The 26,412-nt window shown below is 34.8% G+C and overlaps 1 pseudogene; it reads right to left on the reverse strand.

Annotated features, from left to right (window-relative positions):
• Window positions 1-16,611: 16,611 nt before the first annotated feature.
• LOC131065947 (vacuolar-sorting receptor 1-like) overlaps window positions 16,612-26,412 on the reverse strand; it is a 49,194-nt pseudogene continuing 39,393 nt past the window's right edge.

The following is a 26,412-nucleotide window of genomic DNA, read 5'->3' on the forward strand; positions in this document are numbered from 1 at the left end:
TAACGACTGTTTAGAAATGTTACTGGGTATACCACTTGTCATGAGGAGTGCATTAATAATGACACATGAATAACAACACTATGCAAGAAACTTGATGTTTGGTGGTCACACGTATTCTCAAGGTGGAAAATTTTATGGTTTTATCACATATAGGTGGTGAGGAGAATAGACAGAAATCTAATTGTGTTTGATCGGATATTCAAGTTGCGAAAAGTCTCAAAAAATGAATTTGTATCAGTGTATGGTGCTTCATATATTTAAAATTGTTCATATTTGCTTGTTTGCTTGGTCTTTTGTTTGTTCTTATAAGCTTAATTGTTCACTATTAGCATTTCATGGAAACCATCTCCTGTAATTTTATTTTGTCTGTACTTTATATTCTATTTGATAGGTTGTATAAATTTAGCATGTGATTCAGGGAATTTGATGAAACAGTGGCCAGTAACTAGAATCTGATACAAGTTATTTCATTTTAATTGTGTAAATTATTAAATTTAAGCCTCCTCATTTCTTATTTTCCTAATCTTTGGTTGATGTCTTGTGTTTATGAAATCAGGGAGATGGAGAACACGATGAAAATGGTAACATGCCAATGTATAATAAAGTTCATGAGTTTGTTGAGCTTATGGAAGTTTACCCTGAACCCATGCAAGTTTGTCCACAACTTATTCAAGCCAGTGGGAAGGCTAATGTAATAATTCAGATTTTGATATCTTGATTGTACTGAAAAGAGTAGAAGAATGATTGACTTGGCTTTTGTTCTATAGTCTTTTTCTTTGCAATGCACATCATTGCTTTGCAGAAACTAATTTGAATACTAGGGGTCGTTGTTTGAGCAAAACCCATATTATGGGCATCTGAAGAAAGGTTAGAAAGACAGGATTCAACGACATATAACTCATTCTGCAAAAAAGTTGTCATATCCGAGTATATCTTAAAGAAGAAAAATTGTAGAGTACAAAAAATGCCAAACCAATGATATAATATTCAAAAGAAAGCCATAGTTTTAAACAATAGGAAAGAGTAGATTTATCATAACACAAACACAATTAAAAAAACTAAGAAAAGACACAAACCCAATTCAAAAAACCAAGAAAACTCTCAGAAACTAGGCATTAGAATCGGATAAATTGAGAGCCACATTAACTTATCCACTGGAATTTAAGAAAGGAATGTGCAAAATCTATGGGAGCAAAGGTGAACTGATTGCAATCGGCAAGTAGACAAAAGGTAACCAATTTCACCTAAATCCTAAAGTCAACAATTGTTTAATTGCTAAAGTAGATGATAGTTGGCTTTGGCATCGGAGATTTTGTCATATAAATTTTGATAACATTGTCAAAGTCAGTAAGTCCAAGTCAGTAAGAGGTTTGCCTCAGTTGGACAAACCGGTGAATGCTCTGTGTAAGGAATGTCAGTTAGGGAATATGACATTCTCAACTTTTAAGAGCAAATCTTTCTCAACGGAACATTTGTTAGATTTGGTTCATACAGACCTCTGTGGACCAATAAGGACTAAAAGTATTCAAGGTGATAGATATTTTATGATCTTCACTGATGATTGCTCAAGAATGATGTGGGTCACATTCTTGAAGGACAAAACAGAAGCCTTTAGTAAGTTTAAGGCATTCAGGGCCTTAGCTGAAAAGGAAATTGGTAAGAAGATAAAGTGTATGAGGACTGATCAAGGAGGTGAATTTACTTCTGAGGAATTCACTAGATATTGTGAAGACAATGGAATTAAGAGGCATCTTTCTACACCTAGGACACCATAGCAAAATGGTATTGCAGAAAGGAACAACCGGTCAGTTGTTGAATCTACTAGAATGATGCTAATACAAGGAGGTGTAGCAAAAACTTTATGGAGAGAAGTTGTTAGCATAGTTGTATACACTATAAATAGGATATTGGTAAAGAGCTCGGTAAGGATAAAACTCCTTATGAATATTGGTATGGTAGATCACCTAATGCCAATTATTTTAAGATTTTTGGCAGTAAATGTTTTATCAAGAGAGGTGACTATGTTGGTAAGTTTGATGCTAAGAGTGATGAAGGCATATTTCTTGGTTACTCCACCAAGAGTAAAGCCTACAAATGTTACAACAACCAGACAAACAGAATCATTGAAAGTGTTGATGTCTGAGTGGATGAGTGTCCTGGAGTTTCAGGAGAAACCAGTGAGGAGAAGAAGGAAGAAGAACCTTACATTCTAATTTTGGAACCAAAACCAGTGAAGCCAGAAGTTGGTGAAGTGAATGTTGTAGTACCAGTTCAACCGGAATAGGTAGATTCTGTAGAAGATGATGATAGTGAGGAAGAAGAACATGAAGATAATGATCATGTCATTCCAAGGTATGTGAGACTCAATCATAATCTTGACCAGATTATTGGAGATAAAGATGTTGGAGTGTTAACCAGAAGAAGAGTTAGAGATAATTCTTGCATGATCTCTAATATTGAGCCTAGAACTGGTAAGGAAACCTTTGGAGATGATCACTGGATCAAAGCTATGGAAGAAGAGCTTGACCAGATTGAGAAGAACAATACATGGACCCTAGTACCCAAACCGGTGAATAAAAATGTTATAGGTATTAAATGGGTATTCAAGAATAAACTAAATAAAAATGGAGTGGTAGTCAGAAACAAAGCAAGATTGGTATGCATAGGAAGAAGGAGAAGACTATGGCAAGACTTTTGCACCAGTTGCTAGATTGGAAGGTGTTAGGACTCTACTTGCATTTACAACATATAAGGGATTCAAAGTATATCAGATGGATGTGAAGTCAGCAATTCTAAGTGGAATACTGGAAGAGGAAGTATATATTGAACAGCCTGATGGTTATGCTTTGACAGATGCAAAGGATATGGTGTGTAAACTACATAAAGCTCTATACGGTTTGAAGCAAGCACCAAGAGCATGGTATGAAAGACTACATTCACACCTGATGAAGATAGGTTTTTAGAGAACCAGTGAAGACAACAATATATATCTCAAGGTGGAACGAGATAAGATATTGGTTAGTGAAGTATTTGTAGATGATATCATTTTTGGAGGCAATGATGACATGAGTGATGACTTTGCAAATGAGATGAAAAGTGAATTTGAAAGGTCTCTGGTAGGAGAGGTAAAATTATTCATAGGTTTGCAAATTCAACAGATGAAGGGTGGTATTTTTATCACACAGTCCAAATATGTGAAAGAGGTGTTGAAGACATTTGGAATGAGTGACTATAAACCAGTTGGGATACCAATGGTTATAGGTTGTAAATTGTCTAAGGAGGATGATGCTGCATTCATTGATGAAAAGGAGTACAGGTCAATGATAGGGAAAGTGCATTATGTTATTCTTAGCAGACCGAATATTGCTCATGCAGTTGGATTAGTTGTCAGATTTTAGAAGAACCCAAAGGAGACACACATGATTGCAACTAAAAGGATATTCATATATTTGAAAGGTACAATTGATTATGGATTATGGTATCCATATGCAGGTAACTTTGATTTGAAGGTTTATACAGATGCAGACTGGGCAGGAAATTTTGATGACACGAAGAGCACAATCGGTGGTGCATTCTTTCTTGGTGGGAGACTTGTATCTTGGAGCAGCAAGAAGCAAAGTTGTATATCACAGTCTACTACTGAAGCTAAATATGTTGCAACATATATGAATTGTACCTAGGCAATCTAGATGAAACACATTTTGGAAGGATTCAAGTTGAATATCACAGAACTAGTAAAGATTTTATGCGATAACACCAGTGCAATAAATATTTCAAAGAACTTGGTGTTGCATGCTAGAACCAAGCATATTGAGCTGAAATATCATTTCTTGAGGGAGAAAGTGCAGAGTAAAGATGTGTTATTGGAGCACATATCTACTAAGGAGCAGCTAAACCTCTGCCTAAGACTACTTTTGAGTATCTTAGAGGTCAACTAGGGGTTGTGCCCCTACATGAGGTTAATTGAGCAGATGTGGAAGACATCAGTTTCAGAGCAAACTGAAGAATCTTGAAGCAGGATTGGTGTAGAGTGGAGCTACTCCATAGGGGGAGCAGTTTGATGCAGAACACTGAAGTATGTCACTGCATGTTTTACTTTCACTTTGGCATTGTTATCAAAGGGGGAGAAAAACTATATGATTATGGTAGCCAGTTACCAGCTGAAGGAGAGTACATGGTAAAATGTAAACCAGGATTCCTGTTCTCAATCATCACAATCAAGGGTATTGATATTTGTATTGCCATCAATGCCAAAGGGGGAGATTGTTGTTATTTGGTTGAGGATTACATTGATGAACTATTGTGTTGTCATTGATGTCAACTATAACCAGTAATGATGTTGTTATGCAACCGGTAGTTGAGCAAGTGATGGAAACCAGTATTACTTTACAAGAAGTGAGATCAACCGGTAACCCTACCTATTGATGTGTCAAACCCTAACCGATGGAGCTTGGTGAATCGGTTGTTTTGAGTTATGATCAAATGGTGACCGATAATGATTATGCCACATATGCATAGTGTATGTGATAAGTTTCAAATGGTTTTTGGGGTGTAGAGATAACTGTTTTGTCTTGGGAATGAGCGAGTGCATAGCATGAAGAGGAAACCGCATGATGAGTTACTGGAATCAATGAAGCAGTGATCAAGGAGTGGTCGGGGTTGTCTTGTATAATGTGCAATGATTGCTATGTAATCCAATGGTCATACTTGAACCAATTTGTTTGTAATCTCTATAAGATCTTAGGTTTGTGATGTGTTACTGACCTGTTGTTTTTCTTATAAGGTCGATGAGTTGTTTTGTTGAAGTGTTGGCAATTTTAGTTAAGTGTCAGTGAGATTGATTGTTGAACTAGAAGGAGTATATGCAGTATGTGTGAAGGCACATAGGAGCATGAAAAGGATTTGATCAAGTGGAGTGGTGCTATTTACTAGATCAGCAAACCCATGTTGTTCCCTAATAATTACAACAGTTAAATCCCTTAACCGGGTAAGCTTTAAAAGGCTTAGTGCTATATAAATCCTCTAATCAGGTGATCCATTAGCTTGGATTTCAAATCCTCTCTCGAGGTTACTCCTAACAGGGTATTGCTTCTAACAAGGCATTATAGTCAATCCCTTAACCGGGTGGTCCCTAACAAGATTTGTTTCTAACTGAACATTTTGTAAACCTTTAACAGACTTGGCTCCTAATAAGGCAAACTTCAGAAGAGTTCAGAATACTTGTGGGTATTCATCCCCACCATGGTTTTTCCCATTTGGGTTTCCACATCAAAAATCATTGTGTCAAGTGGTGAATGGTTTTTGTGGTTATGTTTTGATATGGTTAATTTGCCTAACTGTTAAATCCACTTAGTTATGTTAAGATGATTGGCAGAAATCTGAAATGTGATTTTATTGTTGTTAGTAAAGTATTTTGATGTTTTGGTTAAATGGTTTGAGAGTTTCAAATCTGTTATACTGTTATTTTGATATACCAGTCAACCGGTAAATTGTCAGTGCTATTGCACTTTATTACTCAGTGTTTGAACCAGTTTGTTCAGTGATTGATTTGTGAGATTGTTTTGGAGTTTGATGAAAAATAGTCAGTTTTATATCTACTAATTCACACCCCCCCCTCCTCCACCCTCTTATTTTTTGTTTGTATCCTTATTGATTCATCATATCATCACATTGGGGTAGTGCCCCTTGTGTTTTGGATAGAGTACCTCCAACTCCTACCTCCTCTTGGGGTTGATCTCCTCTTTGGAGGCATCATTATAGCCATAGCCATTGAGAAGACCACTCTTAGGTTTCTCCTCCTAAGAAAATGGATCATTCTCAATGTGGCTAGTTGCAACCTATTATTAGGTTTTCTACCTCTGCACTACCTACTATTGTAGGAAATTATGGTTGGCTTGAGTCTAGAAAATTTTATCATCTAGCTCATGCTATCTCTTTTGCTTGAGTGGTTATTGAATAAAAGTACTTGAACATATAACATCCATCTACCAGATGTTTAGAAGGGCAGGGGGGGGTTGAATCAACATATACAAAAACATGATCACATTAAAGTACTTGAACAATAACATTCATCTAAACACATATGCCTGAAAGTAAACAGTTGGACCAACAATTGCATCCACACGAGAAAACCAAGATTTTTACATGAAAAACCCAAACTAGGATAAACCATGATGAGAACAAACTCACAATATATATTAATTATTTACAAAGATTAAGGCCATTGACTAGGGAGCTTACTGCTCCAAGATTGAAGACTCAGGCATACAACCTTAGGCAAGATACAAGATAAGGAATTTCTCAACTAAAGATCACTCCTTCAGGGCAAGATACAAAACAATTGTCCAGATACAATAAGAATAGTATACTGAATTGTATAAAAAATAGCATTTATCAAAATGTAGATTACAATTCATATCTTAATACTCATCTATCTACTCTGCAATACTTCTAGACCTTTGATTTACTTTAACTTCACATCCCATTTGAAACACCACATCACTTTCTTCATAAAATATTCCATACCACACATCCATTTATGAAACTTTGTTGATTTGTCCATTATATATCAATTGGATCAACAATAAACTCTACTAGGTTGGCCAAAAGGAAATGTAACGTGTACATAATATTGACCTAAAATATATCATTTGAAAGGTAAATAAGACATGTGAGGGTTCACACCAAGTCGATACACCTTCCAAATATCACCAAAAGACTTTACATGCAACCACTCAAACCAAAACACATAAGTTGATACAAACTAATCTCTTAATTCGAACCCAAAAATAGGATAAGTGTTCCACCACAAAAGAAGTAAAACATCTTAGGAATGATAATAATTGATCTACAACATCCTCAAAGCAATATCAAGATGAGGAAAGGAAAGCATTCCTCTACACACTCTTAAGTACAACACCAGAATTGATAGACAACAATGTCGCTAATGAATCAACCATTCAATCAACTAGAAAACTAAAAACAAGTTGCTAGAACTATCCTGCAATAACCATTTGAAACATATCTGGTGTGAACACATATTTTGGACCACAATATTGTTCACTAGAATAGTCAATAGAGATAACAACATCACTTTCAGACCAAACAAAGAATGTTATTGGAAATACTTCATGTCAACATTCAAATCCATCTAGACAGCCCAACATCAAACTACAAATAACTTTTTAGCATATAATCAATTAGATAGGAATCCAAACCAACAACCAAATGCAACCAATCATCAAGAACATGAACTAGGATAAACATACTACATCGCACACTTCTTCTATACATCAATTCCAACCCATACCATAATACATTCATACTAACATCATAGTTTATCACAATACATCTGGACTGCCAACACCCACATCTGGATCACACTAATAGGTTTGACATCGATGACAACAAAGACATACATATGTGTAACAATCCCCCCCTTGGTCATTGATGGAAAAACAAAATACTTCTCCTAAAAAATCCTTGCATCAAAAATATTTCTCCCCCTTTGACATCAAAGACAAAGGGTAACTCTACTTGCCAAAAATAGAATGATCAAAATTGCAACTCCCCTTAACAAAAATCTCCAGGATAAAAAGAACAAAAAATACCTATCAAACATTACTAAGGAAAATATCCTTTAACTATTTTTTTAGGCTCATAAAAGAAGAGTTTCATGAACGAATAGTAGTAGATAGAATTCTACTATGAACTCATGGTCAATGCACAGATTTACTAAAATATCAAAGATATCAAAATTAAGCATACTTCTCTCTACCTTTGTTGCATCTGCCAATAACATGATAAATATAGACAACCATAATTCCATGACATCCTTGACTCCACAAAACAATTTCACATATTCATCTTTTTTATTATGCCACGGGGAAAATTGAGAATGGAGATCTTGAACTATAGATCTCATAGTACCATTAGCATCCTTGTAGATATCAAACGAATCAGTCAACTTGGTAAGTTGATACTCAATAGAGTCTATCTCATATTTGAACTTATTTGTAGCAATGAGCCACCCTAAGCAATATCAATACAACCAAGCAACATTATGCATCATCTTTTTAAAACCAACCATATTAAGTTTAAGATCATGATTTTCCCTTAGGCACTTCTCTATCATCTTTGTCAAGTTTGTCTCTATATAGGGTTCACTTCAATTATTTTCATATTTTCCAACTATACCCATACGCTCAATCAACAATTCTACTAACAACACTAGAAGAACATCAGCAACATTAGTAGGAACAAGATTATTTTAGAGCAAATATGTCACACATGCGTATTCAATAACATATTGATCATATGTCAAAATAACAAGATACAACTCACCACTATTCTTTAGACCATCTGGTCGCCCAATCAACTCAAGCACACTATCAACATCAAACAGACTTTACTTTGAAGTAACCAACTTTTCTTCAATCATAATATCGTTCTACATGTTGATCTTTTCTAGTTCTTCTCTTTATCACTCTCCTCAATTAAAAATTCTACACATTCCTTTCTTTCCAGTCTCACTTGCTTAGATTTCATCACCTTAGATACAGAGGAAAAAGACTCTACAAATGATTTCCTAGCTCTTTTCCATTTTGACACACTTTCAACTTTACTACTTCTCTTTCCACTAGATATTATCATGATCTCATCATATGTTCCAAATATTTCTTCACTCAAATCTTTAGGCATTTTAAGAACTATCTTTGTAATGCTCATACACTCATCTTCAAACACCTCATAGGGGAGCTTAGTCACCCATGAAGTCCTCAAACTAACAACTTAAATGAAACAATTATCCTTGTCAAATAAGAAATTAATCTCATCCTTATACCCATTCCACAACCTTCAAAGGGATCTAATTCCTCACAACCATGTTTTTTCAAAGATCCACAAAGAACTTATGACAAACATCGTCACTATCATTCAAACTATCCAAATATTCCTTAATTTGAGCACCAATAGTAACATCTATTCTCCATACAACATTCTTCATTCTGGGTAAAGAATTAAGAAAATGAAATACTGAGCAAACAATAAGATATCCATACCAAAAGGGGTACATCTCTTTCTTCATCATCTGGAGGTTGTCAAATAGTTGACACCTCAAAAGTTCACACAAATAATAATCAACATTCTCCTTCACCATCTAATAAGCCACATACATTGCAATATTTAGAAGAAGACAAACCTTTCTGATTCTTGTAATACACTTTGTATGAAATTCTCATAGTCACATACCTAACTCCCAAATCATCAATGCCATTGTGATGGATGAAAATGGGATTGGGTAAACTAAGACCTAATTGCACTTTCATGCATACATTAGAATACGAAAGAGCCTAAGGAGATGATTCACTTTGACTACTTCTTGCAAAAGAGAGAGACTCCAAGAATATTTTTAGGGTTTTTATTGCTTTGTTGCTATGAAGAGGAAATGTGAAAAATGCAATGAAATGATCTACTATGCTAGGAGATGAGAAAGGATGCAGATATAAGCTGAAAATACTAAAATTTGTAGATCTAAAACTGGGATATTGAATACAAAGTAGGAAGAGGAATTCAAATGTGCACCTGCAACTGAAATTTGATGTTGATTGTGCAGGACTAGGGTGCCACGCCTTGGTCCCTGATATTGTACCCTATTGTACTTCTGGAATCTGGATCCTGAAAGTTTGCATTATGGAACTATCAAAAGAAGCTGAAAAACCTAGAGGACAAGGGTGCCACACCTTGGTCCTAGACCAAGGTGCCACACCTGGTCTCAGAAAATTGAGGTCTTCTTCTAAGACTGAGCCTGAACCTGTGTGATCTGTCAATTCCAAATTTCGTCTATCTGTCGAATCTTTGTACCTGCACTTGCAACTTGAAAATCTAGGTGGCTATATAGGGTTTCACGTTAGTTAAACCTCTTCTTTTGGTGATTTCCACCTCCACAAATAGTCGATAATATATTGAAAATGTGTGTGCAAGATCCTAAATGAACAAGAAAGTAAATCTAGAGTTCTACCCTACACTTTGGAGAGTAAACCCTAAATCAGTGTAAACGTAAATTTAAATGCTTCAAACCACAAATGAAATAATGGATTTAAAGCATGAATTTAAATCTGAAAATGAAAGTTATGAAGCTCATACAAAGACATGAAACCATACCAAACCCTAAGGGAGAAGTACAAGTCAATCAACAGTTGGTGATCTCTTATTATTCTTCAATATCTTCAAAGCTCCCAATTGATGTTGAAGATGACTAATGTAGAGTTGATAGATGCTTGATTTCCTGATTGAAGACTTTGCATAAACTTGCACTTGCACTGCTTAAGAGGCTCCTTCAATTGCTTGTAGATGGATCCTTCAAATGAGGAAAGGAAAGGCTATATATATGAAACCCTAACTTTATTTTGATCATAGGTGAACCTAGAATCAATATAATTTCTCAATTCTTTGGATTCAAATATTAAAATACTGCCAAAACATGCTCCCAAATTTTGGGGAGAAAAAGTTAGGACCAAGAGGCCGCCTCTTGGTCCAACCAACTTTTTTCCAAATTTTTGGGGAAGCAAGATATCGTGATTCTAAAGTCAATTCCAAAAGTATGTGACGATTCAAGGTGTTCAAATATGTGAAATAGGGCCTTGAAGGTCGAAATAGGACTTAATTAGGGCTTTTGTCGAAATAATTAATTGGAAGAAAAAAATAAAAAGGGGCACACTTAGGGTAAAGGGCCCAATTTTATGATGTGTAGAGGGATAAAAGAAGACTTTAGATTTAATTAAATTAATTAATTAAATGCTTAAAGGGAATTTAAAATGCAAGATGCAAACACACTAAGGCGGGTGCTAACCTAAGTGTGGAATTGTACCACCCAATTAAGGGTGCACAATTTATGATGCTACAACTATCTATCCAAAGAACTCTCTTATTAGAAACACCACTATTTAATCTATTCACTTCTTCATTGTTCACTAACTTCAAATCAAGTATCATTCCAATCAAACACAATCCAGTCACATCCCTTAGGGCTTCTTTGGAAATCATGTATGGTTGATCCAACCATAGACAATCTTCATGAACTATGCTCCATACAATCGTAATTATCTCTTCATCACAAAATATTGGAAAATTGCTCCAAGTGTCCAAACCCTTATGCCCTAGACTAACATAATCTGCTTTAAACCTTTGTGCACCATCAAATAGATGAATTATTTTTAAAATTATTGATCTTGCTATGATTATATTCTTCCAAAGAAACATGAATGTAGCTACAAACATCCTCTTTATATAGAACTTTGTTAAGAACAACAAAAAAAACACCAACAGGGTCGCTGCTTGTTAGAACAAATAGATGAATCTCAAAACCAGGTCTACCCTCACTATGAACCCTAATAATCTTAGAATTTTTCATTTGAAATATCACAAATAGAAAAATACCTTTTATTGAATGCCTCTGCTCCACTTTACACTAGAAAACTCCTTGATTGCATTTGTACAAGTGACTTCTGAAAAGAAATATATTACCGCTACCTAGAGTTTCCTCAAAAAGCTAAACTTACCCAAAATCATAGAAAAAGTTCAAAATCACTAAACTTGCCCAAAAATCACTAGAAATGCCTTCCAAACATCTTTCATGCTAAGAATATCTCAACACCAAGCCAAGAGGGGATAAAAGATTTGTGTTAAGCTCTCTCTCTTGGATAATGTTGTCTAAGTTAGTTACCAGAAGAGGAGTCAACACTCATGGTAGGTGTGGATCCATCTTCAGTCTTTTCTTCAACCTTATCTTCTGATTTCTTCACCCATGTCATCTTCATCTTCTCCTTCTCTTCATTGATATCAATTCTCTTTTCCAAACCATTAGGTTTCTCAATTTTGCTTCTGCAATGTTTCACAATGTGTCCCATTTTATTACAATTGTGGTATACCAGACCTCTCTAAGGTTCACTGCCATTAATTCTACCATTTCCAATTCTCCTCTTTGTCCTATATTCAACAATTTTGTGTCCATATGCCTTGCAAACATTTAGTGTCCATTGAAAGATTGAACACCTCTACAAAACTTGAATTTCCATCTCTACTCCAATTCAACCTACTTTTGCAATCACTATATTTATGACCAATCTTATTATAGTAGTGATAATTTCCATTAAAAGAGTGATTTTTTATCTGACTTCTACATTCATCAACTCTATGTCCAAATCTATTTCATGAAAGACAGTTACCATTAAAAGATGAAAACTTGGAAAGAACGAGAGGAGGTCTGCAAACATTCTTTGAGTTTTTGAAGCTTTGGTATGAAATGGAATTATTTTGATCTTTATTAGAGTTCTTTAAGCCATCTTTGATCTTATCTTTACCTTCTTCTATCTTTAAACATTCACCATCCTCAAAGGGAAGTCCATCTTTGTGTTTACTTTATTTGTGAGAGTTGAGTATAACATCTAGCACTTCATTGCCACCTTTGAGTTTCAGTCCATTATCAAATTGATCCCTTGCAACTTTCAATTCCTCAAGTTTGGTAATTTGTTCTTCAAGTCTCTCTAGTCTTCTCATCAAGATTTTTTTCAAAATCATCAATGACCTTCTTTCCCTTATCAAGAAAACTTCTTAGATAAGAGATATTTTCAACTACCTTCTTATGTTTTATTTGCTATCATCTAGGTTTGCTAATGCAGATCTCAATTTTCCTTCCATGTCTTGAGAATGCCATCAACATCATTCCAATCATTCTAATCCATATCATCCATTTCTACTCAGTGGTTAAGTTGTCTCTTTGAACCAATGTTCTGATACCAATTATTGAACACTACCAAAAGCTGAGAGGGGGTTGAATCAACATATACAAGAACTTGATCACATTAAAGTACTTGAATAATAACATCCATCCAAAGACATATGCATCAAAGTAAACAACTGAACCAAAAAATGAATCCACACAAGAACACCAAGATTTTTATGTGGAAAAACCAAACTAGAAAAAACCATAGTGAGAATCAAACTCACAATATATATTAACTATTTACAAAGTTTAAGGCTAGGGAACTCACTACTCTAGACTTGCAGACTAAGACACACAAACTCAGGCAAGATACAAGATAAGGACTTTCTCAATTGAGATCACTTATTCAGGGCAAGATGCAAAACAATTGTCCAAATAAAATAAGAATAATATACTAAATTGTATAGAAAATAACATCTATCTGAATGCGGATAACAATTCACAAATCAATACTCATTTGTCTACTCTACAATACTTCCAAACCTCCAATTTACTTCAACTTTGCATCCCATTCACAACACCACATTAGCTTCTTTATATCATACTTCATACCACATACTCATTTACAAAACCTTACTGATGTGTCCATTAAATATCAATCGGATCAACAATAATCTCTACTAGGTTCGCCAAAACAAAATGTAACTTGTACCTAATATTGACTCAAAATATATCATTTCGAAGGTAAATCAAATGTGTGAGGGTTCACATCAAGTCAAAACACCTTCCGAATATCACCAAAAGACTTTACACGCAACCACTTGGACCAAAACACATAAGTTGATACAAATTGATCTACTTAACCCAAAATATCTTAATTTGAACCCAAAAACAAAATAAGTAGTCCACCACAAAAGAGGTACAACACCTTAGGAATGATAATAACTGATCTACAACATCCTCAAAGCAGTATCTAGACGAGGAAATTGGAACACTCCTAAGAACAACACCATAATTGATAGACAATAATGTCACTCATGAATCAATGATCCAATCAACTAGAAAACTGAAAACAAACTGCCAAAATGGTTTTGGAACAACCATCTTAAACATATCCAGTACGAACCATGATACTATTCACTAGAACAATTAACAGAGATAACAACATCACTTTCGGGCCAAACAAAGAACGTTAATCTTTCAAAAATACTTCATCTCGACATCCAAATCCATCCAAACAACCCGACATCAAATTGTAAATAACTCTGTAGCATATAATCAATCATATAATCATCTGAACTAGTGACCAGATGCAACCAATCATCAGAAACATGAACCAGGATAAACATACTTCATCACACACTTCTTCTATATATCACTTCCAACCCATACACAATACATTCATACAAACATCATAGTTTATCATAATACATTCAGCTAACTAGCACCAACATCCAGATTACACCAATAGGTTTGACATCAATGGCAACAAAGACACACATATATGTAACATGAGTCTCCTATTATTACCTCAAACCCTACTAATGTATGAAGTAAATCAAAAGATAAAGATTCTCTATTCCTCATTCTACATTTGCTACAGTCACTTATCAATCTATTTTATGTTATCTTTTTCGTTGGTTGATGCCTTGTATGAACTTTAAGGGTTGAAATTTTCTAACCACCTTTATTTTGTGAATAGTCTACATTATTTTTTAAATGGTAAAATAGACATGATGCATTAAAAAAAAATAGATTAATCCTAGCACTAATAATTAGAGAATCATATAATTTGAAAAGCACACACACTTTCTAGGTTAGATTGCATTTTCCATCTATTACAAGTATAGAGTGGACCTAGAATAATTTAATGAATCTGATTGTTGCTACTTCTTTGTGTCCTAGGAACTCACAGACTACTTGAAGGCACAAATAAACTTGGTAGATATATTCATGTTTATGTATGCTTGATTCCCTTTGGCCACATGTTGAACCCTAATTCACTATAACACCACCTTAAAATCATGGAATTGAGAGTATAAATACCATAGACCAAAGATTACTTACTAGGTTCTATTGCATAGGATTTTTAGAGTCCTTAAAAAATATAGGAATTATAAAATATGAAGACTTACAAGTAAAGAACTCTATATAATATGATTAGAGAAACTTTTTGAACCATTAAATATACCCCCCACGGACTTCAACTTAGTCTTTAAACTTCAAAATTTTACTCAAGTCAATTACATAGGTCAAGTCATGTTTGTAGAATAAGAAAACTAAATATCAAATGCAAAAATCCTTGTATATTTTAGATGTTAAAAGTCTATTTCAAATCTAGAAGGTTTGGATGCCTAAAATTGTAGACTTTATACTGATGATTTTTTAGGCTTGCCTAGTGATGTCTTGCAAGGTCTTTGGTAAACATGAATGCTCATTATGGCTTGTTAGTTAGTCCACTAGTAGTTTTAAGTTTAGAAGTGCCCATGATCCCAGAATTTTATGGTGAGAAGTCTCACATCTTCTATAAGTTTTGATTCTTGAGGTCTAGATGAGTATATCACTTTAGATTTTTCTTCATTGGTCCTTTGAACCATTCTATAAGATTATAATGATAACAATATACTTTGACTCCTTAATGATTTAATCTCTACCTTTAATAGTGTATTATGTTTAAAATAAAATTAATAAATTTTATTTATTTGGCATTTTAGGTTGCTTATAACATTGCACATTGCATATCAGATATAGTTTCTAATTAAATTATAATGAATAGTAATTTAACTTATTAAAAAATACATAATGGAGCACGTAAAATTGCAACAATCAAGGAATACAAATGAGGAGTCTTAAGTAGAAGGATGTGAGTGAGTATTAAGAGCCCATGGGAAACTCGCTTGCACTAATTTCAATTATAATTTCATAACCATGCTAAACTTACTAAATATTATGTCTTTATTACATAGATGTATGTAGTGGAGTTGATCCATCAACTGGGATACAGTTGCCAAAGATCACTTGCAATCAGAAATTGGTCACATAATGAGATAAATAGAAAGACTGTGGAGGCCAAAGGTTGATAGATCCAAAAACATGAATTATATTAAAATGTGTCAATATAATGAGGATTCCTTATAAAAGAAATAAAAAATAAAAAATAAAAAAGAAACCCTAGAGAAACTCTAGGTGAGGATAGAACAAGATCAATACATGTGTCCTCATCATATGATTTGAGACACAAAAAGGACATGACCTAAGAAGCTTAATCATTGGAGTGAAAATGGAATGTGAATGCAACTTAAAAAGTAGCTAAAAATCTAAATGTGAATGCATAAAATGCAAACGATGGACCTTAAAAACAAAAGCCTAATGACAAAGTCACACCCAATCCCGCTATAATACAATGATAAAATTAAATGAGAATTAATAGGAAAAACTACCATTCAACAAAATGATTATATTCTATTTAATAGAAGATGACTACACCACATTAAACTCTTATAATCATAAAATTGAATAGAAGAAGAAACCCAGACTTATTTAATATATAACTATGATACAAGCTATAGGATTCATATTATCAACATTATAGTTAATTGCCAACACTTATTCTAAAACATGTTTAATTCAGTTATTCATTTATATTAACACTGAATACTAACACTATTTTAGATTAATGGCATCACAGTAGCACATATAGATATCAAATGTGCAATTGTCTCCAACATAAACTCAATCTCTATTCTAATAACTCAATTGAATTCAGTGACACACTAATTTAACATCACACTTGAATCCAATGACTCACTTGAATCCAATATCACACTTGAATCCAATGGCACACTTGAACAACCTTTCTTATCCACAACTCCCAAGATGAACTCTCAAGCTCAAGAATGAGAAACATCAGGAACCTCACAATAGGTATTATTATCACCCTGTAATTGAACATCTTGAACCAAAGGACACTTACATACCCTTCCCATTGAAGTATCCTACAAAAATGAAAGGTCATAAATACTCCTTACCATAGAACCTATAAAACAATAGAGCACACTTACAGGGGAAGAAAAACAAAAGCGCCCTTATCTCAGCAAAACTAAAATCTTCTATATCTTGCAAGTTGTTATGTTTGCCCTTTTATCTTCCCACTAACCCCCATTATTTAACAAACATTCATATGTCTTCCTATCTCAAATCACAAAACATTATTATTACTTTCGATATAGTCACTATTCATAACCATCTGATTCATTCAAAAACTGTCAAAGTTATGCCACAAATATATAATTGCATTATGAAGTAGCTCATCTTCACCCAAACAGTTACTTTCAGACATGAAAAATGCATAATCCCTAACTCCTGAAATGTCTATGTCTAGTTCTACCCAATAGAATTGAATCTCGCCATCATTCAAGCAAATTGTGCTTTCAAAGGTTTCCTTGTAACCAGAACAAATTGTTTTCAAGACATTTCCTTTGTCAAGTCTTCCTGCATTGAGAATATGTAAGCATGTCACACTTATATTTATGTGTATCCAAGAACAACAAAACATACTTAAAATAATAACCTCGACCTCTATATTGCTTGTCGTTGATAAAAAGAGTGGGTACTATTGTGACAACATTACGAGATCCATGTCCAACCTAAGGAATGCACAAGTGGGGAACACAAAAAAGAAGTTAGAACAAAATTGATAGCTAATTTTGATAAATATTTTGCAAAGAATTCTACTTTCCAACTGAGTTGAACTTTTCACAACAAATAGATTCACTTGTAAAGTAACCTGTACAGCTTACTCAGCTTCCAAAATAGGGTTTTCTGTATCGGCATTTGGATCTCCCATGCATTTTTCTATCCTCTTGCTATCCAAACCTGCCAAAAAAACATTTGATGATAATGAATAGAACATCATCTAACCATATTCTTAATAGCCAATTCCATTTAAACAATCAAGAATCAAAACAGAAACATTCAAGGCCTTCAACTGATACAAATTGAAGGAAAATAGAAAATGGTTACTTAAAGATTTGATGATACTGTTTGCTAATGCTCTGATATATTTTCCCCCTCTCGAATTGCACCTAGTATTGAAATCAGTGACATAGTCCCACCAAACCCAAGGTCTGTTATCTTATTTTGCAACTTGAAAGACACACAATTGTCTCAAATTTTAAATCACCACATCTTTCCCAGCAAACCCCCAACTAAATTTATAATCAAAATCAAGTGCAGAGTATCTTCCATGATTAATGCATTGAGCTTTGCAATGCTTGCTCAAAGTAAAGGCCTGAGGGCACTACCAAGAAATATAGTGAGGGGTAAATTGTGTGTGTCCATTTTTCTCAAGAATTTGAGCAACTCCTTTGAAATTCTTTAAAAACTCCATTTGCATATCAGATGTCAATCCCCAATCATGATTGTCATTCATCCAGATTCATACTTCACATGTTGATCTATCTGTGGAACAAAATCTCTCCAAGAAAAGTTAATATTAACCATATCCCCCTTACTAATAGCTTTTTTCAATTTGTCACCTGATTTTTTCTCAATGAAGGCAGAAGGAATAGACAAATTTTGAACATAGGTAATATATGCATCATCTTCAGGCGAATCCATAGTTATTAAAGGTTCCTCCCTATCATCAGACACAAGGACACTCGTTGCCCCAGCTTTCTGAGCATTCTAGACTTTCGAAGCCAAAAAGCAATCTACAATGGTAGGGTATAAGGCTCAATTCAGATAAAATAAATTGAACATTGAGTTTTGACAATCAAAATCCAACCAACTCAATGAATGAAAGATTTAGTATTTTACCATTTAAAAGCAAACAAAGACAATAAAATGCAATGTCAAATGATCAAGCACATTAAGGTAAAAATTAAAAACACTTAGTCTATTGACAAAGTGCATGTTGTAAACATAAACATTTTGATGGTGCTAAGTTTAAATTTTTTACAAAAGTGTAATGTATAAGATAATTTTTCATGTGAAGCGCAATTGAAACATTTTCTTTTTGGGGAAGTATAGTTTTGTGGTAACTTTTTGTTGTTACCCTTAGTCCTTAATGTCAAAGAGGGGGAAATATAGACGTTCTCTAAGGGGGAGAGATATGGAGAGATATGGAACAAATTTATAGATAAAGTAGAGAATAGAGAATATGTTTCTAAGGGGGAGAAAAGTGGTTTTATGTGTTTTTCCATAAATGACAAAGGGGGAGATTGTTAGAAATATATGTTTGGTTACCATTGATGTTGAACCCAGTAATTAGGATTGGTACGAATATAGTGTATAGAGTGAAGATGTTGCAAAGCAGTGATATGTATGCATGAAGGTGTTGTTGAATAGTGGAAGATAGGTATGTATGTGTGAAGATGAAGAAGCTTGTTGTTATTTCAGGAAGCTTATGTTATAATTGTTGCAAATGTGTTTTCTGGAAGGATGTTGCTCTAAAAATTTTTGTTGACAGTATGTGGATATGTTTTCATGTTGACCAAGTTTTGGATTCGGTTCTGGCAAGTTTTTTTGGTGCTCCAGAAGTGTATTCAGTGATGACGTTGTTTGCAGTGTTTGCAGTGCTCTACATTCCTCCACATTTTAGTTTCTAATGATGATATTCTAGCAATGAGTTATTCATGATCTTAATTTCTTTATGTCAATTAGGATCGTGTTGTTTTGCTTCAGAAATTTGCTTGCGAAAGTTCGAGGATATGATCATTCCAGGTATAGCCGACCTTGAATTTTTTTTGTTCTTGTTTTGCTCCAATTCTTGTAGCATGTGATCTGATTGTTACAATATTCTTGAAGGAAATCATGGTGAAGACCGATGAAGAAGTATTCTTGGGGAAAATTTTCTTAAGGCCAACTTGGTGCATATACCAGTCGTATATATATGTGTTATGATTTGCTTGGTATATGATGTGTGTGAAAGAGTGTGTGAGAATGTTTGTGTGTTGTGGTTGTTGAGTGTGTTTGTGTGTTGAAGGAGAAAGGCAAGATTAGTGTGATAGTGGATTGGTGCAAGCAGATTGTGTTAGAGTTGCACAAATTCTTGATCGGATCTGTTGCAAGCAATTGATTAGGTATCTAAGCTTAATGAGAACTAAACCTATGCATATGTAGACGCGATTTTCTTAGTTCATTTTTGTCTCTATCTCTTGGCAGTGAGCCTTCCAACAGTAAGCCTTTGTATTCCAAGCAATGAGCCCTCTAATAGTGAGCCTTGTAATCTCATATAACTAGTTATATTATCTTGAGATTTAACCCTCTCCGTGGTTTTTCCCATTTGGTTTTTCCACATATAAAAATATGGTTTCTCTCTTACGATTGTGTACCTCACGCATTTCAATTATGTTGTATGCATTTCTTTTGAGCTAAGATTAATTGATAATAAGCTAAGTTTCAGAAGTTTAGTTTTAATTTGAAAAGGGACTACTGATTCACCCCCCTCTCAGTATTTTGTTCTATTCAACAGATATTTCAATAAGGTCAGAGGTTGTGCTATAACAGAAACTATAATCAACATATTAAGATGCCTTTATTCATACAGTTCTTTTTCTATAAGCTATAATTGTGTATCTTGCCCTGTTGTAGTTAGCATCAAGTTTGCAAGTCATTTTTTTGTATCTTGTCCCAAGAGAAGTTAGCCTTGGTCTGCAAGTCTGAAGCAGTTAGCTCTCTTTTTGTAAAATATTTCTATATAGTGGATCATTTTTGTGATTTGGTGCTCATCATAGTTTTTCCTAGTGTGTGTTTTCCAAATATAAAATATTAGTGTTCATCAGTGATTGATGTGAATGAATCTATGATGTCTTAATTTAATTATCTTTGAAGTGAAATTTGTTAGATGCAAGATTGAAGTTCAAGATTTTAGTTAATGTTGGTTCGCTCTCCCTCTTAGCATTTATTTTGTATTCAATTGATAGTTCAAGACAAAAGAAAGGGCAGCTATGATCTATGATTTCATAATAGAAGGATGTGTTGGAATAATCAACAGAAAGTGGATGCAAAAACTAAAGCCTCACCATTTCAAAATGCCCAAGCAGCTCATCAGCGTGGACTTCAACAAACAATACAGTGATCTTGTGCTGATGTTGAGTCGGATTATCGAATGCCCATAGGCATTCATCTTCGAGCTATGGATGTTTTACTTCATTAAGGAAGTGGTGGATTCCATAAAGATGGTGGATTGGGTGAGGATGATCAATAGCAACCAAGATGAACAGCGAAATAATTTGAAGTAGTCTTGTGTTGGCATTCCAATTACAATGAGAGATTGTTGGCATTTCAATAAGGATATTGAGAAGGTTGTTGAAGATTATTGATATAACTGAAGAAGGATGATAACTATCTTTATAACATTATTTTGTCATTGATGTTGATAAGTCGATGCTTTGACATGTTTTTATCATGACTCTTAGGGTTTTTTGGTATCTTTTGGGTTGCATTGTGATAAGTAAAGTATTGTGAATTGACTATATGTAATCCATGTTTTAAAACTGAACTTAAGAAATCATGTTTGAACTTTGTATGTTAATTTCTACAGCCATGCCAATTTATTCCTGCAGCCAAATGATTTGTCCCTGTGATATGTGGATTATTTAGGATAATGTCATATGTGAGTTAATGAATGTATTAATTGAGTAAGATACATATGCATGTCCTTGTATGTTGTTTTTGTTTTAGTGCAGATAATAATTGATGTTGCGGTGGATGATTTTCTTTCACGCCTAAGGACTGGAGAATCACGATCAGATAACTGGAGGTCAAACTGAAGGGGATTTGAGCAAGCGCAATGTATGGCATAATCGGAGTAGTTATACTTCACCATGGGAGTTTTAACTCTGGTGCATATTGAATTCGCCAAATATCGCTTTGTCGTGCAAAGACTGTGGTTTGGTTTCAGATCCACGGTTCCTGCATCCAAGCTCTCAGTTATCTCCTTCATCTGACAATTATCCGCCTCTTCTTCTAGGCGAAACTTGAGTTGTCCATTGTAGTTGATCTTTTCTTTATAATAAGCTCTTCCTTCTTTCTTAGAGTTAGACAAGATGAAAAGGAATTAAGCAGAGTTTTGTCAAGCATTCTGAATTTTCTCTTTTAGAATATGTGATCATTTTCACAGAGAAATGAATAAGAATATGTTGTTATGATCTGTTAATAGTACTTTGCTGGGAGTTTGATATCACTCATCCAAGGGGGCCCACTTGGTGAGTGATCCTATGTTTATGATCATTGAAGTTAATTTTTACTTAGTTGCAGTAAAAGTTCATGACCGGATTGTTCCTGCAGTCATTGGAAATAGATCCGTTGATTTTTCTTGCAGCCAAGACAGTACAGTGTGATTTCTGTTATTTTCATTAGATCATTTCAGCAGTGTTTTGTGAAGCTTTCAAGTAGCTTTTTATGATTTCAATTCTTGCCTTCCTTCCTGCATAATGTTAGTTACTGCAGTAATGCAGAATAATCATTTAAGGAGCTTAGTGCATATATATTGCAGACCCATTTCAAGTTTTACATTCCTGGATTGATAACTAAATGAACACCAGCCATGAAAATAGTAAACTCTACCATATGAATGTCCAAACTTCATATTGAGATTTCAATTAGAGGTATTATTATTATCATTATAGTTGGGGTAGACATTTTTGGCGTCATTGTCGGGGATGGTGTCAAGCTAAGAACCTTTTATGATTATTTTAGTTTCTAGTTAATTGTTTTAAATTTCATGAATCTGCATGCATAATAGAAGAAGAGATGCCAGAGGTAGATTTCTTCCCACTCATACTACTCATGCAGAAGATAATTTCCCAGCTATAAACCCTTTTGTTGAACTGTATCGAGTCCCACAGAGTTTGAATCACCCCGAGTCTGAATTTCTAGAAGGTAGACTTCAGTTCCTTTTTGGTCCAAAAGAAGAAGAATTTTCTATAGTAACAACCCCCAGAAGTCCAATGCAAGGGAACCCACCTCCTATTGGGAATAATCCACCACCACCACCTGGTCCAACATTTGATTTTCCCATCTCTAACCAGCATGATAATGCTAACCTCAAGAACATTCCAACATCTTCACTTCCTAAATTCTATGGGTTGGTGATAGAGGATCTGGATACATTTCTATTTGAGTTTGATGTTCTCTGTAGGAGTTTTGACTATACTATAGATGCCCATAGACTAAAAAATTTTCCCGCCACTTTGAAGGAGTCATCCTTGAGATGGTTTATGAGCTTGGATAGTAGCACAATCAACACATGGGATGAGATGAAACGGTTGTTTCTTGCAAAATACAAAGATTATTGTAGAGGCACTAATCGTCATGGGGATGATATCTTTAGAATGACACAAACTGAAGATGAGAGCCTTGAGGATTATCTGGAAAGGTTTTTGTTTAGTGTCAAGAAATCCAAGCATAGTACTCTGAATGAAGATTCCCTCAAATTCATATTCTTGAGGAGTATCAGTGATGAATGCACCGATTCCTTAGATCTCATGGGAGGAGGTGACATTACACAATCTACTTGGGCTGAAATAGGATAAATTTGCAAGAAGTATTCCAGATCTACTTCTAAGAAGAATAGGAGATTTAAGCCAGGGGCACCATCATCAGCATCTGGAACTAGAGTTTCTAGATTGAAACTTAGCCATCTGTTAAAAGATTTCAAGAAGGACATTATAAACAATATGGCTACTCAGTTGGATACATTAGCAGCTAAGAAGAAGCATGAGGAAGCTGATGCATTTCTTGCAAAATTTTGTTCTCATTGTAAGCAGCAGAAGAAAGATTGCAGATGTAAGATGGTAGCAAATGTTGAAGTACCTGATTTCAAACCAATTCAAGGTGAGGATGAACAAGTCTTCTATGTTGCTCAAAGAAGACTAAATTTTCAAAGACAAGGTATGCCACCTGATCCACTTTCCTTTTCTGGTTATAGTGGTAATTCTTATGCACCAAATAACCAATGGAAACCACGGTATTCTCAAAATTTTGGTAACTATCCACATTGGTATGGATCACAAGGCCAAGGACAGTAATTCGCTAATCAAATCCCCCAGTGGCAGCAGCCACAGGGAAACTGGTGTCCACCTCAGGGTTCAGGGAACCAGTTTCAAGGGAATTGGCAACCTACCTCTCAATGGAGGGGAAACCCATCATGGTCATCCCAATCTTCTGGATATCAGCCCCCTGCTCAGCAACCACAACCTCCTGCTTTAATGCCTCCTCATGCAGCTACAGTTGCACCTCCTAAGCCAACACAACTGCCTACTCAACCTTTGCCTAATCCAAATATCAAATCTCAGCAACAACAACAAGCTTATTCAGCTGATGCTAATCAATACCCAGCCTATTCTTTATCACTAGATGATATTCACCTTCGATCTGGGACTACTCTACCTAATCCCTCTCATCCAGTTATTACTGAGGTACAAGAAGAACAGCCAATCTCTGATCCTAAAGATGTAATACCTCAGAATCAAATATTACCACCATTTCCCCATAGATTGAAAGACAAAGAAGTTTCCACTGAACAACAGCAAAGCTTTGATATTCTTGATCAACTGAAGCACATTTGTGTTAAAATTCCATTGTTGCAAGCAATAAAGGATGTCCCAATATATGGTAAGGCATTGAGAGAAGCATGCCTAAAGAAACCTGGCAGAAAGAAAAAGGATCCACAAACAGTCCATGTTATGGGTCAATTGGCTGATATTATGTTAGGAAAAATTGCTATTCCAAAGTATTCTGATCCAGGTAGTCTTGTTGTGAGTATAGTCATTAATGGCAGTCAAATAAAAAATGTTTTAGTTGATCTAGTGGCAGTGATTAATGTAATGACAAGGGAAGTCATGAAACATCTAGAGATAGATAGTTTAAGGGCTACACCCACAGTTCTCCAACTTGTTAATGGCTTTGCAGTAAGACCTGATGGTATCATAGAAGATATAGTAGTTATTCTAGATTCCTGGGAATATCCTGCAGACTTTATGATTTCATCTCCAAAAGCAACATTGGGGGGATATCCAGTCCTTTTGGGAAGACCATGGCTTGCCACAGTTGATGCATATATTGGGTCTAGATCAAGAGACATGACTATTTCAAATGGCAATTCCACAAAAACATTAGCCTTGTATTCCTCAGCACAACCTCAGCTTGAGCAGCAGCAGACTGTTTGGTCTATTTTGAGAGAGGAATCTGAAGAAATTGACTCTATTAATCACCTTATGATGATTAATCGAGTGTCACTCATGCAGTTATATGATGAAGAATCAATTCTTTATAAGGTTTTGATAAATGAGTTAATAGAAGACCAAGAATTGCAGGAATTGGTTCCGAATATTGCAGGTTTGGACTTTCCTGCAGCCACTGATATCTTGCATACCTTGTTGCCGCAGGAATTGTCTTATTCTCATTTTTCTGATATAAATCAGATTGATCTTACTATCAAGATAGAGGTGGAATTGAATAAATATTTGAACATCAATAAGAATATAGCAAACACTCAAAAGGATAGCCTAGTAGACTTGTTGAAACTCCATAGAAATGCTTTTGCATGGGATTACAAGGATATGAATGGAATAGATCCAGCAGTTTGTACTCATCGCATTTACATAAAGGATGAGTGTTGCCCTCTCAGACAACCTCAAAGAAGAGTCAACCCTACCTTGAAGGAGATAGTTAAAGAAGAATTGCAGAAATTGCTGAAAGCTGGGTTTATCTATCCTATCTCTGATAGTCAATGGGTATCACCTTTGGTGATAGTTCCTAAGAAGGGAGGCAAATGGAGAGTATGTGTTGATTATAGGGCCTTGAACTTAGCCACAAGGAAGGATCATTTTCCACTGCCATTTGTGGATCAGGTATTAGATTCTCTTGCTGGTAAGAGATATTTTTCATTTCTGGATGGATTTAGTGGCTATAATCAAATACAAATAGCTCCTGAGGATCAGGAGAAAACAACATTTACTTGTCCATGGGGCACTTATGCATATTTTGTTCTTCCTTTTGGGTTGTGTAATGCTCCAGCCACTTTTCAAAGGACAGTGATCAGTATTTTTTCTTATATTTCTCGAGATATTATGGAAATTTACATGGATGAGTTTACAACTTATGGGTATGAATTTGATCAAGCATTAGGTAATTTGAAGAAAGTCTTGCAGAGGTGTGAAGACTACAACTTTTCTCTAAACAGTGAGAAGTGTTTCATTATGATGGAAGAAGGAATAATCCTTGGTCATCATATATCTGTACAAGGCATACAAGTGGATCCAGCAAAGATTGAGGTTATTCAACATATTAATGACCCTGTGAAGCAGAAAGATGTGAGAAGTTTTCTTGGCCATGCTAGATACTACAGAAGGTTTATCAAAGATTTCAGCAAAATTGCAAGTCCCTTATATTCACTGCTTACTAAAGATGCAGAATTTAAATGGACCTCAGCATGCAATGAAGCTTTTTTAAAGCTTAAGCATGCTTTGACTCAAGCACCAGTTCTAAAAGGACCTAATTGGTCTCTACCATTCCAAATCCATACTGATGCATCTGATTATGCTGTAGGAGCAGTGTTGGGACAAAAAGTTGACAAGTTGGAAAATGCAATATATTATATCAGCAAGAATTTGCAAGGACCTGAATTGAATTATACAGTTATTGAAATGGAAATGCTAGTTGTCATATATGCCCTTAACAAGTTT

The sequence above is a fragment of the Cryptomeria japonica genome, chromosome 1 (assembly GCF_030272615.1).
Source record: "Cryptomeria japonica chromosome 1, Sugi_1.0, whole genome shotgun sequence".
Lineage (NCBI taxonomy): Eukaryota > Viridiplantae > Streptophyta > Pinopsida > Cupressales > Cupressaceae > Cryptomeria > Cryptomeria japonica.